This window comes from Phoca vitulina, unplaced genomic scaffold (assembly GCF_004348235.1).
Source record: "Phoca vitulina isolate PV1807 unplaced genomic scaffold, GSC_HSeal_1.0 scaffold1, whole genome shotgun sequence".
Taxonomy (NCBI): Eukaryota; Metazoa; Chordata; class Mammalia; order Carnivora; family Phocidae; genus Phoca; species Phoca vitulina.
The window spans coordinates 40,488,563-40,504,682 of NW_022589704.1; positions in this window are offsets into that span (position 1 = coordinate 40,488,563).

Sequence of the window (16,120 nt, forward strand, 5' to 3'; positions counted from 1 at the left end):
TTTTATTTATTTGAGAGAGAGAGAATGAGAGAGAGCAAGCACATGAGAGGGGGGAGGGTCAGAGGGAGAAGCAGACTCCCTGCCGAGCAGGGAGCCCGATGCGGGACTCGATCCTGGGACTCCAGGATCATGACCTGAGCCGAAGGCAGTCGCTTAACCAACTGAGCCACCCAGGCGCCCCTGTAGCTTTTTCTTTTTAAGGATATTTATGATAGTTCTGAATTCTTCTACCTACAAAAATCTGTCTTTTCTGCCTATGACATTTTTCAAATATATGACGGATGGTTTCATCAAAAGTCTGGTGATCCTTGGCTTTGTGTTTATGTTTCAGAGTTCACCATTAAAAATCTCATTAAAAACTGAGTAAATTGGTTGTCAGTACTCTTCATGGAGACTAGACTAGACTTTTTCTTGGGGGAATCAGATGCACTAGAGAACCACCATTCTTTCTCCTACCAGAACATTACAGCTCTGTTTCTGAGGATCTGGAGGCCAAATAGGGGAACAGTTTTGAAGGTGTCAACACTTAGGATATGTGTATTCACTTAGTTTTCCCATTGTTCATACATGTCTCCTGCCACCACTTAACCTCAGCATCCTTTGTCCAGCAATTCCTTATTTTACAACCTCCAATACTCCCTTCTTCGGAAGTTGCACTGAATAAAAGATCAACACCTTGCTAATAAATTAAAAAAAAACTTTACATACTTGCTCCATTGTTTAGTTCTCATGTGCATCCACTAGCAGAGCAATCTAAAAATATCTTAGCTTTTCAGGGGGAATCCAGTGAGTAAATGCTGATGTTGCTGTTGTCTTTCCCCCATTCAAATGTACCACCCATAGATCCAGTATTTAAGATTTTGAATTAGTTACAACTCACCCTTTGACCTTCAAGCTGACAAAACTTTGCTAGGGGTCCTTTCTGCTACTTTGTGCTTTCCAGTTTGTGCTTCAGTGTGCTGATTTTTTACTGCAGTTTGGGAGATAGTGAAATAAAATGCGTGTGTTCAACCTGTAGTTTTATGGTTCATTTAACTTTTATAACTTCATTTAACTTCCATGATAAGTCTCTAATTGTTACCATTTTCATCTCCCTTTACACATGAAAGAAAAAGGATCACAGAAAAGCCATAATTTTCTCAAGGTCCCAAATCTAGGAGAAGGAAATTTATGGTATAACTGACACAATAAGAAATTGAATTATACCCGTTTATCTTAGCCTTTACAAGAGGAATGAAAAATATCTCCCCTTCTCTCTGATCACAGAAAACATCAATACTTCATCAGGACATTCTTGCCTGTACAGAGGGCTCAACTGGTCATCTCAGCGACTACTAATGGTAGAGGTTAGCATTCAAGATGAAATCTATTTACCATCTGTGATTGTAGTTTGGAATCCAAAGGAACAAAAATGGCTAAAATTTATTGGGCACTCTACTGTGCCAGATAATTTGCATATAATTTCAAAATTTCAAAACAATTTTGCCATATTAATACTTTCCCCCTCCAGTTTATGGTTGGGTAACCTTAAGTTAGGAAAGGTTAAATAATTCCTGATTAGTTTGTGATATAATATAGCAGTTAACTGTCAGGTTCTAGAGTCAAATATAACTGTAAATCAGTGTTCTGCCAGTTAGCATCTGGTCTGGTTCCAGTTCCTCACTGGTCTATATGAGTTAATGCTCTCAAATATAAAAGGATTATTGAGAATGAAAATGACAGCTATTCTAAATAAAAATTAAGTCACTATAGTTTTTCATAAAATTCACTGATATATCACAAACCTCAGAAATAGTGTCTGACAAATTGTACCATGTATACATGTACGTGTGTGTGTATGTGTGTGTAATGAAGGTATATATGATGTAGATATATTATTTTAACACTATATATAAATGATTGCTATAACCCATAGAGAAATGTGTCTCCCCTCTGTTACACAAGAACTGAGAAATGGCAGTTTCTAAAACTGTTAAATTCTCAGAATAAGCATTCATGAATCTGAAATGCCATCTCCTTAAATATTGTACGACTTCCAAAGCTTCAGTCTTTCTGTGAATGGTGATCAGTGAGTGAAGAAAGCATTAACTTTATTGCTAGCCATATATTACAGTGAGGCAGGTGGCAAAGCACCTGCCACGAGAGCTTTCCAGCCTGTCCCCCTCACTCTTGTAAGTCTTATGAAAATTAACCGAAGCACAAATGTTTCAGCAAAAATGCACTCATACTCTAAAGGCACATTTAACAACATGCTTCTGGGGAATTTTTCCACATAATTATAATGAAAATGTAAAATAAAGATACTTGAACCTTGTCACATATTCATTCATGTTTAAATATATTATCTCAATCTTGATGTATATACTTTCAGAAGATCTGTGTTAACAAAAGTACATATATACATAAATATATGTATAGATATTTATATATGTATGTCTAAAACTATATATATAGTTTTCCCTTTGGGGTGACATAAGGAAATTATTTATTTAGGAATTTGGAGTCACTATTTTTCATTACCTTGTGACTCATGCAGAAAATTATAGATTTGGCCAATTCTATCTCCATTAGCAGATGATTCTACTAAAGAAAGCATATTAACAGTAAAAGATTAAACCATCATAAAGAAAAAAAGAAGGGGTAGAGAGAAAGTCTTCACTAGGCAGATTTTTTTCTCTTTTAAGGATACATAAAGTTACAACTTTCCTTCAATGGAATAGTACAGTGTAGAAAGGATTCACAGACATTTGAAGACCCTTGACCATAGCAGTTTTAAATAAAAAGGATGTCAGTGCTGGATATCTTTCTGGATCCTGAAGCCTGAGCAAATTCAAACCATGAGACTGAGAGCATTCTGGCCTAAATATTAGACAGTGCAATCAGCCTGAGAAGCAGAAATGGACAAAGCTGATGAAGGACACAAACTAGAACAGAGAAGAGTTTTGATTCTTCTCAGGATTCCTCAGCTTCTCCTGCATATCAATTTTGCCATTTCTCTCATGATAAAGGAGACAAAAAAATTTTAGCATACCAACTCTCTTGTATAAGTGATTATGTATATCCATTTCCATCTCATAATTGAGGAAATAAGACTACTACCCACCCTGACATCAGGTGGCAAATTATGATTTTAATCTTGTCTCTAAAGTCCCTGCTTTTTCCAAATATTGTTCTGTTTTTCTATCTCACAAGTGGTTAGTAATCCAGAGTAATTTTTGGATCATATTTAAATGGAAATTTTATTTTACTTTTTTTTAGAGAGAGAGAGCATGTGAGTGGGTTGAGTGGGGGGACGGGTGCAGAGGGAGAAGGAGAGAGAGAATCCCAATCAGGCTCCACACCCAGTGCAGATCTCACAACCCTGAGATCATGATCTGAGCCAAAATCAAGAGTTAGATGCTTAACCAACTAAGACACCCAGGTGCCCCTAAATGGAAAAATTTAGATCCTCATTATCATATCTAAATTCCAAGTTTGAGAAAAACTAAGAAATGGTCTTTTCCTAAAATTAGGTCTTATTTATAAATTATAAAAGCATGTTTCTTTTTATATGTTTCATTTTAAAAACAAATGACATAAAATCAAAATTAGGTGTATTTATATGTGCTTGTAAGTACGCAGTATATGTGTATATATCTGCATGTATACACATGTATCTTTTAAAAAATAATTCTTGAAACATTAAGAGTATAACCATAGATCTAGTTTGGAGACTGCACTCTATCATGATATGATATATTTTTATGTTAATATTGGAACCAAGTTGTAATGATAACTGATAATAACTAAATCATAGTTTATATTAACCTTAGAAAATTTTAAGCTGTCTATTTGAATTCATAGAATATGTTAACTAACTAGAATTTAATTAAAAACTTGAAACATAAAATCATAGATTATCTTCCTTTAACACATAATAATTGTAACTGCTCTGAAATCCAAAATTTAAAGAATCCTTTAAAGAATTTTTAAAGATAATTTTATAAAGTGGGTGACATCAACCAACACTATTTCATTTCTTTTTTTTTTTAATTGTGATATAATTGACGTATAACATTACTTTCAGGTGTACAATATAATGATTTGGTATTTGGTCCATCACCACACAGTTACAATCTTTTTCTTGTGATAAAGACTTTTAAGATCTACTATGTTAGCAGCTTCCACATATATAATACAGTTAATAATACTGGATGTTACAACATCCCCAGGACTCATTTATTTTATAACTGGAAGTTTGTACCTTTTGACCCCTTCACCCATTTTGTCCACCCCAAACCCCCACCTCTGGCAACGACCAATCTGTTCTATATATGTGAATTTTGTTTTGGGGGGGTTATTTTAGGGTCCATATACATGTGAGATCTTAGAGTGGTTGTCTTTCTCTATTTCATTTAGCATAATGCCCTCAAGGTCCATAACAAACACTATTTCTTGACTTTGACCTAGGCCTAGGGAAATAAACTCTTTGTGTATTATTAACTGGTAGCCATTAAGTTGGTATTTAATCAGCTTTTGATCAAGAAAGTCCATTTTACTTTTAGAAAATCTGTGTATAGCTCATCACATGAATTTAGCTGTAAAGATTTCTGATTATAATATATTTCAGTAACTGGTCAGTTTACATTAATAAGTATATGCTTGGGAGGAAAATAATGTTTTCTAGGCAGGGGAGAAAGGATTCTTTGGTGAAGCATGCTACAGGGCTAAGGTGCTAAAGTGATCTTTACTGCTGGATCTCTGACTAGTATGTACATAGGATGTCTGAAATCCCATCATAAAGTTTCTAGCTCCATGGCATTACATCTAAATACTTTTGATTTTATTCTTATTTCCTTCTATCAGATTCCTGCTTTTATACTTTATTTTTAAAAGGTATTTTTCTTATTCTTTTGCACTTCTAGTTTTATACCTTTTACATTACCTATTTCTAGAAAAGAGAAAAAAAAAAAGACCCTTCATAATATAATGTAAAAATAGTCACCACTAGATAAAAATTTTAAAAGAAAGCTTATGGTACATACTAAATTCTGTGCTTTAAAATTCATTGTATAGTCAGATAATTACATAAGCACTTTCATCATCTACTTTCACATGAATTTGAAAAGTGGGATTCCTGGAGGGAGGAAGCTCTTTAAGCTCAATAGCATAATGAAAAGAACGTAGTTAGGCTCCTTTTTTATATATAAAAATTTTTAGCTTTTAAAAACAGTTTTTAGGGGCGCCTGGGTGGCTCAGTCGTTAAGCGTCTGCCTTCGGCTCAGGTCATGATCCCAGGGTCCTGGGATCGAGCCCCACATCGGGCTCCCTGCTCGGCCAGGAGCCTGCTTCTCCCTCTCCCACTCCCCCTGCTTGTGTTCCCTCTCTAGCTGCCTCTCTCTCTCTCTCTCTCTGTCAAATAAATAAATAAAATATTTAAAAAAAAAAAACAAAAAAAACCACAGTTTTTAAAATGTAAAAAATAGGTAATTTCTTACACAAAGGAAAATGTGTTACAGAGTCGTACCATACATATTCTTTGGCAGTAACTTTAAGCATCTAATTAGCATTGGCTTTACTTATTTATTAAATTACTGCTGCTTCCAGACTAGGACTCTTTTTCCGGTTCTCCCCTTTATTCTCCCCAAAATAGAGACTGGCTCAATTTAACTAGGTAAAGTTTATCTCCTGTATGTTACTGGATGTCCCCTAAATAACACTTTTCTCATTATGTTCTAATGGTCAAAAGAATGTGTTCACTTTCTCATCACCTCAAGAGTCTGAACTAATTCACTTAAAATGACTAGCAAATGAATTTCTCTTTCCTCTCTCTAAGGATGTATCAGTTCATTAATAGAAAAGGCTTACTATTTATGAAACCTTGGGAATTACTGATTCTGCTTAAGCAATATCTTGAGGCAAGCTTTTCTAACTCTAAGGATGAAGCCTCTTTAAATGGATTCCTGGCATGTTCACAAAATATATACAATTAAAACATATTGAATAATTAGGATTAATTTTATAGGTCTCAAGGCATTCTATATTTGATTAGCTTGTTCACCGGGCAAATTCCTTCATCAGGAACTGTAATTCTTGTGTTTATTTTATATGAAAGGTATACTTCAAGAAAATTTTTATAATAAGTAGATACATGTTTCTTCTAAAATATATACTTTCTGAACCTTTAAAAAGAGATCATTAGCATCATTTGCATTATGAGACTATTAATTATAATTTTAGTATTAATCTAAATGTGTGTGTTCACATCTGCAGTTAAATATGCATTTTTTTCTAACTAAAACGCACTAGTTGAGCTGATCAGAGATCATCATAATTATAAACCAAGCTTTATTTTTGATACTTCAATGGTAATCACTTTAATTAGTCATTATCCAATGCAAATATTATACTTTGTGCATTTTCAATAATATATACCTATAAAATTACTGTATATTTTTTGCCCAAACAAAAAATGCAGTTATTTCGACAATTATGAATTCTAATGTTTTTTTGAATTGATTAAACTATAACATTACACAATCATTCATATTCTGTGACAATCGCAGTTACTTAATATTGAGAATACAAAGGTACCATAAAAATATGTATTTCTCTTCTATACAATATGTGTCTGAGTGAGCATTCTTCCTTTGCCATTCAGCAATTCTGTGATGCATAATTCATTCTCTATGTCCCATCAATTCCCATATAGATTTGCTATGACCAGATTTATGATACGAGTTTAATGGTTTCTAGAAGCTAGTTTGCCAATGCCATGATTATAGAATTGGCTTCATGGGAATTTTATGTTCCCTGGCTATCTAGTAATATGTTGGAAAATGCAGTCTGGACTAAGTTGTTTCTTGACAAGTGGAGAGGAACAACACGGAGTAATGGAAGAACTTATATGAAAAATATATTCCTTGGCCACTCTGGAAAATATCTCAATTATATCAATACTAATGTAGAGATTGAGGAAGACCTTTGAGTTCTGCAATTAACTTATGATAGTGCCAAGAAGTAAAGTTGATGAATAGAAACAAATAATTTTTTGAAATGTTGTCCACTTGAGGTTACAGAATTTACTTCTTTTTCATAATTTTACCTTCATATTTATATAATAGTACCGTGGGTCCCGGGCTTGATTTTTGTGTGTGTGTGTGTGTGTGTGTGTACCTGTATGTATGTGCTTTATAGATACATCCAGAAATTGAGGATCCAAGAGTATGAAACCAAACTATGATTCCCCCCAATAGCTCTAAATTTCCTCAAAAGGAATGGTCACCTGTGGACTAAAGATATGAATAGGAGTGACAGTAGAGAAACCTGATTGCTAATATATACATCATTACAACTCTGTTCTACAACTCATTTATACTATTCCTTCTGCAATCTCAATCCTTTTTAATTCAAATTTTTTAATGACATAATCAACTTTTATATGGTGTTGTAAGTATAATTAATCAGTGTTTTGGAAAATCACTTAAAGAACTTTATTTTGCCTCAAATGGGACATTCCATGCATTGCAAAATTCTGTTTGACAAATATAGAACCACCTGATTCTTACAAACATTTCTTTGATATCATTGATAAAACTCTCATTTATCACTAGATCATACACTTTCCTACAAGTTCCAGCTACTGAATTTTAAATTTTATGCCCATAAATAATATTTATACCATATATCCTTTAGTCACTTTTACCATAATCACCAACTTAAATTTACAAAGAAGTTAAAGATTTACCCTATTCAAGGTTCTCCAAATTATTTTATTTCTTCCTGTTAAATCTTGGGCTAAACCACAATTCTGTGAGCTTGTAGAACTTTTCTTTTTGCTAACCGTCACTGAAAATTTGCGTTAGTCAAAAATATGTTCACTAACATGAGCAAAACAACAATAACTTAGAAAAGTATATGAAAAAGATTCAATATCTACATTGACATTAACATTATCACTAACTAAATTGGTAAAGTTTACTATTAAATAAATATGTGGCACCCACTGAATATTCTTTATGAATATCCCTTATGAGATAGTATGTTAAGCATTTGATATACACGATCTCATTAACCATCATATAACCCTATGAATTAGGCATTGCAATCTTTAGGTTACCAAAGCAAAAATTAAAACTCAGGCTAAATTATTTGTCCAAATCATTTGTTCATATAATCATATTGCAGGTAAGAAGAAAAGCAGAGGAGTCCCTTTCATTCTATCCAAAACACTTTCTCATCCAATACACACTTATTCCTGGCTTCCTGCATAAGATGCCATGTACTTGACATTGAATGCCTTTCAAAATTAGAGCTGTAGAAAGGATAATTAAGCCCACAGTGACTTCTGTTAAAAAAAAAAAAATCAAGTTATAGCCTTAATGTTGATTTCAAAGTACCCTTTAATCTACAGTTGGGTTAAAAAAAATGCCTGACCTTCTGGACACTCACTGTGTCCTCAGGTACATAGATCTTGAAACTGATATATATTTTTTTTTATTTCTGCCCTCCAGATTTTTTTAACATTTTTTTATTATGTTAATCACCATACATTACATCATTAGTTTTTGATGTAGTGTTCCATGATTCATTGTTTGCGTATAACACCCAGTGTTCCATTCAATACGTGCCCTCTTTAATACCCATCACCAGATTTCTTGTAGTAAATTTTTTGACTCAAGCATTACTTACATCAACAGATGTATTTCTTTCACATCTACTTGTCCTGTCTCTTCATCTGTATCACCTAGTCAGTGTGATTTTTGCAACTGGTGCTGGTGAGGAAGTAATGAGCACTTTGAGTTAGATATTTGGTTTCTTGTTTGCTGATGAAGTTAACACAGGAGCAGTAGTTTAAAAAGAGAGAAAGATATTGCTGTGAGAGAGTGCTAGAATGGCCGGTGGAAAAACAGGGTAAGGGCATAGTAGATGGAGTGGCAGTGGGAGATGCTGTCTATCCAGTGGTTTACACGATCATGGCATTTCTCCCCAGCACTCTGTGCCTCTCCATAATAGAACCGTACTCTTGCTCTTGCTACAATTTCCTTGGAGTTAACAACCGGATTTTCAGTTTTCAAATTCCCATGTAAAAGTAATAATAATTATTGGAGTTGACTTAGGCTGCAAAGGATATGCCTCTTTAGTGCTTACAGTAACTGCTTACCAAAGTTTTTCCATATCTGAAAGCTCCTGATAGACCCAAGTTTTCTGTGTTTCATTTTGAAGAATCTTAAAAACAATCTTAGGAGGTGTTATATCAAAAGCTTTACGTTTCCAGACCCTAAAAGTAAACACACGTATATCCCACAAGGCGATGTTAGAAAATTACACATTCAGAGTGTCAGTCCGCATGCTGTCAAGTTCAGCCAGTTTTCAAAATATCCCATATGTTCTTTTCTAGTAAGAAATACACTGACATTAAAGTCATGTCAGACTCTCCAGAAAGATAACAAGAAAAATACAAGATAATTCAGTTCTTTGGCATAAAATGATAAATGAGTCATGCTGAAAAGTGGGCAGTTATAACACATAAAAGATAACGATGGAAAGCTTTCCAAATAGCCATCTGACTCAAGCCAAGTAGGTGGTCAGCATGCTGGTTTGGCAGAATGCGTGGCTGATTGCCAGAGTGTTTTTGAGCAAAGCAGCTATTCATTTCACCTGCAAAATCGGCAGTTCACTTTGACATTGCACATAATGAAAAACAAGTCAATGGCTATTTTTAGGCCAAACTAATAGAGGGACTACGAGTAAAATAATAGCACCTTTTTTTTTTTCTTCATGGAGAACACCTTAACGGATAATGTTTTTGTTCTATGACTTCTTTTTTTTTTTTAATTATTATTTCCTCTGTGCTTTTTGATTTAAATTTTATAAGACAAATGGGATGTAGCTTTCTGCCGTACTGTTATGACCATTTGGGATTCTGGTGAGGTTTTCTGTCTGAAATAAACTATATCTTTTCTAAATGTATTTATGTTATTTTGCATGCCTCTAATGTTCTTTTCACTTAAATTAACCAATTTTATTCAATATTTATTAATAGTCACATAATTTCTATACCTGTTAGAGGAAAGAATGAGAAAATGTTTAAAATACAAACATAATATGTTTTCTGTGAATAATTTAACACATTGTAATGTATATACATATGTATATGTGTATGAGTGAAGCATGGATGTAAAAACATGAAGTTTGAAGCAATATTTAAAGTACATTTTAGAACTTTACCAGAAAAAATTGTTGATAAATAATTAAATACATTCCACATAAATATAATTACATTTACAGATTATATTTACATAATATAATTACAATTACAAACCCAAATACACACACACACACATAATAATTTAGACTATAATGGCTCCTATTCCTACAAATTTGGAATATATATGTGTGTATAAGTGTTTGCGTGCACGTGTGTGTGCTTGTATGTGTGTGTAATATGTACACATAAATATATAATATTACTATTTGTATTTATATTTTATATTTGTATTTTATCTTATATGTATAAATATAAAACATGTATACATTTTATTTATATTTTTTAATATTTTATATTTTACTATGTAAATATATAATATGTGTAATAAGTATACATCAAAATACGAATGTTAATATTCCTCCAAATTACCCATTAAATTTATTTTAATATATTTCTAATAGGCACTTGTAGAACAGCAAAAACTGTCATCTCAAATGGCATTGTATAAGTTTACATAGGCTGGGGGAAATGATTTAACCAACTAATATAGAAAATTTCAAAAATCACTGTGTTTATATAAATACACATATGTTTGTTTCTTGTTATTTCACTAAAAATTTTTGAGGTCTCTTAAACAGAAAGTCCAAGGCAATCTACCTGTAATTATTATATGAACACTAATTATTATATGAACACTAACCTAACTATGTATTTCTTTGTATGTGTTTGTGTGAATGCTTATATTCCTGAGAATATTAGATGCAGTTTATAATCACATAAAATCAAACATTTAAAGTTTACTTATAAACAAGAGTGCCAAGTTAATCTATTCTAGTAAAAATTATATGTTTCATCAATAATTGAGAAACTTAAGTTATCTTTTGCTCTAACTTATAAAAATCTTTCAAATGACTGGGGGCAAATAATTTTCCATATATGAAAATTTAATTTCAGAAAGACAATCATTTATTTTTTTTACAACAAATAAATAAAATAAAAATTTATGGTTTTTGACTAATAAGTACACATCTTAATATGACAATTTTTAATACTCTCAGTGAAGTTACCAATATTGTATTTATACAAGAAATGAGGCATAGTGGAATAAAATGTAATGAGTAACTTACCAAGGGAGATATGGTAAGAATTGAAATTTTAGGCAAAATTTGCAATGGCTCAATTGTATTAGTTCTTTTATGATCAGTTCTTTTTCCTTGAGTCTAGCTATTACCTTTACTCAGCACTCCCTGTATTACTAAAAATATTAGTATTATCATGTTATTCTGGTTTATTGGCATGATGAATACATACATGTACATATTTCTATGAAATTAAAAGATATATATTATATATATTTTAATATACCTTGATTGCTCCTACTTCCTATGTACTAATTACTCTGTAGCTGTTACCTCTTTTTTTTGCGGGGGGTCGCAGTAAATCTAAAAGGAATTAGATGACCTTCAACAAAAGTCCTTGATTGAATAAAAGCTATACTCCAAAGGAATATGCTGTATTGTACATATCAGTCCTCCTTATTAACTGAAAAAAAATCTTATGATGGGTTAAGAGATAGATTTTTACAATGATATCTCTAAACTTATACTAGAAAGTGGTGGAAGACAACGTAACCCCACTTTAGTAGTGATGATTGTCAAAGAAGTGTTATTGATTCATGTCTCAGTTGAAGCAAAAAATCAATACCAGACAGCTCTAGGGGAGATGTTTCTAATGGTTTTACTGTTTTAGAGTCACCTGGGAGATGCCTTTCAAGGATGATCAACATGGTCAAACAAGATCAGTCCATCTATATTGTGGACTAAATCCAGGGACCTCAAAATTTAATTTGGAAGGAATCCATCTTGGTTCATTATTCCTAGCAAAAATAAGCATTCTATAAAGCATGCATATGTAGATTGACTATCATTCAAATACCTTTGTTGTTCTTATAATTCATCAGTTTATTATATATATACATACATATACAGTTTTGACTATATATATACACACATATATATAGTTTCAAATATTACCTCATTTATAATTTAACAGGAATTCCTCTTGTTAATAAAACAGAATAACATGGTAAGCAATAAAAATGTTGTACAATTTCTTTGTCATCGACTTTCTCCAACAGTCAGCTTTAGTTTTTTGCCTATCTTTACAGTTTTCCCAAATGGCTAGTGGTTATGAAATAATCTTGCTAAAGTTCCTGTCTGCATATTTTCTAAACTTGAAAGGCAATGGAAACTGTTTGGCACAATGTTTAGACAAGTAATGTATGGTTTAAAAGAACTGCCAAAACATTGATTTTTGCAAGATGGAGTTGAGATGAATCTAACAATGGCTTGAAATGCTTTAAAATATTATACAGTTGGATTGTTCCCCTGGCAACTATTTTTACAAAATCAAAACTAATACTTCACAAAGTTTTCTATCATCTAATTAGGAGGGGAGAACTTTTGATAACATATCTTCAATAAACTGGCACATTTTAAAACACTGTGCAGATTATTCAACATACAAATATATTCCAGGTCAAAAGACATCTTTTCTAACAAATGTTTTCCTTAAAATTATTCCTGAACATGTTGCCTATTTTGTGACAAAAACAAAATGATTCATTAGTTAGCAATATCTGAGTTTCAAGTGGCATAAACCCAATTCAAACTGACTAAACAAACATGGGAATGTATTGATTTATGTAGTTGGAAAATCCAAGGGATAGTCAGATCTAGGGAGTCAAATGATACTATCAAGAATGAACTTCTTTGTTTTCCTGGTTCTCCTTTTTCCTGGAATTATCTAGTCAGATCTCTTAATGTGAAGGTGATTTTGCCTCTGCTTAATGCTCCAAATGGCCTGATTATATCATTTCTACAGGGCAAACCTGAACGAAAAGAGAACCTCCCTACCTCTGTCCCAGGTTCTATTTCAGTCTCTGAAAAAATGAAACAAAACAAAACAACTGAAAACATTTAATCGTCCTTACTTGAGCCTTGTACTATTGTCCAGCCTGTTTCTCGCAGTGAACCTGTGATGGGGAAAATTGGTCCATATGTTTGAAAATTTTTAATAGAAAATGAAAGATATTATACACAAGATTTAAAAAAAAAAACAGACTGTGTAATTCATCTGGAATAAAAACTTAATGCATTCCATTTCACCAGAATACTTTTAACCCCGCTAAATCTTTCCCACTCAACTAATCCGTCTCAGCCTTGCTTTACTTTTGAATATTATTTTCTTACAGACATGAAGCATAAACATTTGTGCATGTTTTAGTATCAACTTTTGTCCCATTGGTAGTTGCTTTATGTTTCTTTTGTTTTTGTTGCTCTTTGTTTTATTCTCTCCATATTTTTGTTTATCCTTTGTATATTTTTGTTTTCTCCTTGATATATTTAGCTGATTATTCATCTGTGCAAATGTACTTGAACTTTCTGTTTTTAAATTCTTGTGTTTGCTAATCTCACAGGAATCTGAAACTTAAACACTTCTTAAAGAAGATACTTGGTAGTACTTTTCCAAATTTTGGTAAATCCAAAATTCATTATTTTGAAGAAGAATGCAATTTCATTTAAGAAAAAGAATATGCAATTTATTTTTTCTATCCTCAGATTCTAGCAAAATGACAAGAACTTGTTAGAAAAATAATGACAGCATTATTTTTTTAAATTATACTTAGTTAACATATAGTGTAGTATTGGTTTCAGGAGTAGAATTTAGTGATTCATCACTTACATATAACATCCAGTGCTCAAAAAATACCCAAGTGCCCTCCTTAATACCCATCACCCATTTAGCCCATAACCTGCCCACATCTCCTCCATCAACCCTCAGTTTGTTCTCTATAGTCAATAGTCTTTTATAGTTTGTTTTCCTCTCTCTCCTCTCTTTTATTCCCTTCCCCTATGTTCATCTGTTTGGTTTCTTAAATTCCACAAATGAGTGAAATCATATGGTATTTGTCTTTCTTTGACTGACTTATTTCACTTAGCATAATACACTCTAGCTCCATTCATGTCATTGTAAATGGCAATATTTCATTCTTTTTGATGGCTCAGTAATCTTCCATTGTGTGTGTATTTATATGTAAAAATATGTATTTATAAATATAATATGTAAATTTATAAATATAATATGTAAATATTATGTATGTACATATACATGTTATATATTACGTATTACATAGTTCATATATATTATATGTATACTATTACATATATATTTCATGTTACATATTATATATATATAGTATATATATAGATACAGATACACACACACACACACACACACACACATACATCTTCTTTATCTGTTCATCACTTGATAGACATTTGGGCTTTTTCTATAATTTGGCTATTGTTGATAGTGCTGCTATATGCTAAAGGGTGCATGTGCCCCTTTGATTCAGTATTTTTGTATCTTTGGGGAAAATACCTAGTAGTACAATTGCTGGATTGCAGGATAGATCTATTTTTAACTTTTCGAGAACCTCCATACTGTTTTCCACAGTGCTACACCAATTTGTATTCCCACCAACAGTATAAGAGTGTTCCCCCATCTCCACATCCTAGCCAACATCTGTTGTTTTCTGTGTTGTTAATTTTGGCTATTCTGACAGGTGTGAGGTGATATCTCATTGTGGTTTTGATTTATATTTCTCTAATGGTGAGTAATGTTGAGCATCTTTTCATGTGTCTGTTTTTCATCTGTATGTCTTCTATGGAAACATGTCAATTAGTGTCTTTTGCCCATTTCTTAACTGGAATTTTGTTTTTTGGTGTTGAATTGGGTAAGTTCTTTGTAGATTTTGGATCCTAACCTTTTATCAGCTATGTCATTTGCAAATATCTTATCCCATTCCATAAGTTGCTTCTAAGTTTTGCTGATTGTTTTCTTCACTGTGCAGAAGCTTTTTATCTTGATGAAGTCCCAATAGTTCTTTTTTGTTTTTGTTTCCCTTGCCTCCAGAGACCTGTCTAGTAAGAAGTTGCTACAGCTGATGTCAAAGAGGTTGATGCCTGTGTTCTCCTCTAGGATTTTGATGGTTTCCTGTCTCCATTGAGGTCTTTAATCCATTTTGAAATTATTTTTGTGTATGGTGTAAGAAAGTGGTCCAGTTTCATTCTTCTGCAAGTTGCAGTCCAGTTTTCCCAACACCATTTGTTGAAGAGACTTTTTTACATTGGATATTCTTTCCTGTTTTGTTGATGATTAGTTGACCATATAGTTGTGGGTCTATTTCTGGGTTTTCTGTTCTGTTCCATTGATCTATGTGTCTTGTTTTTGTGCCAGCACCATATTGTCTTGATGACCACAGCTTTGTATTATAGTTTGAAGTCCAGAATTGTGATACCTCAAGCTTTGCTTTTCTTTTTCAAGATTGCTTTGGCTATCCAGGGGCTTTTGTGGTTCCACACAAATTTTAGGATTGTTTGTTCTAGCTCTGTGAAAAATGCTGGTGGTATTTAGATAGGGATTGCATTAAATGTGTAGATTGCTTTGTGTAGTATAGACATTTTAACAATATTTGTTCTTCCAATCCATGAGCATGGAATATTTTTCCATTTCTTTGTGTCATCTTCAATTTCTTTTATTACTGTTCTATAGTTTTAGAGTACAATCTGTTACGTCTTTGGTTCGATTTATTCCTAGGTATCTTATGGTTTTTGGTGGAATTGTAAATGGAATGGGTTCCTTGATTTCTCTTTCTGCTCCTTCATTGTTGGTCTATAGAAATGTAACAGATTTCTGTATGTTGATTTTGTATCCTGCCACTTTACTGAATTCGAGTATCAGTTCTAGCAATTTTTTGGTGGAGTCTTTCAGGTTTTCTGCATAGAGTATCATATTGTCTGCTAAGAGTGAACATTTGACTTCTTCCTTGCCCATTTGGATGCCTTTTATTTCTTTTTGTTGTCTGAT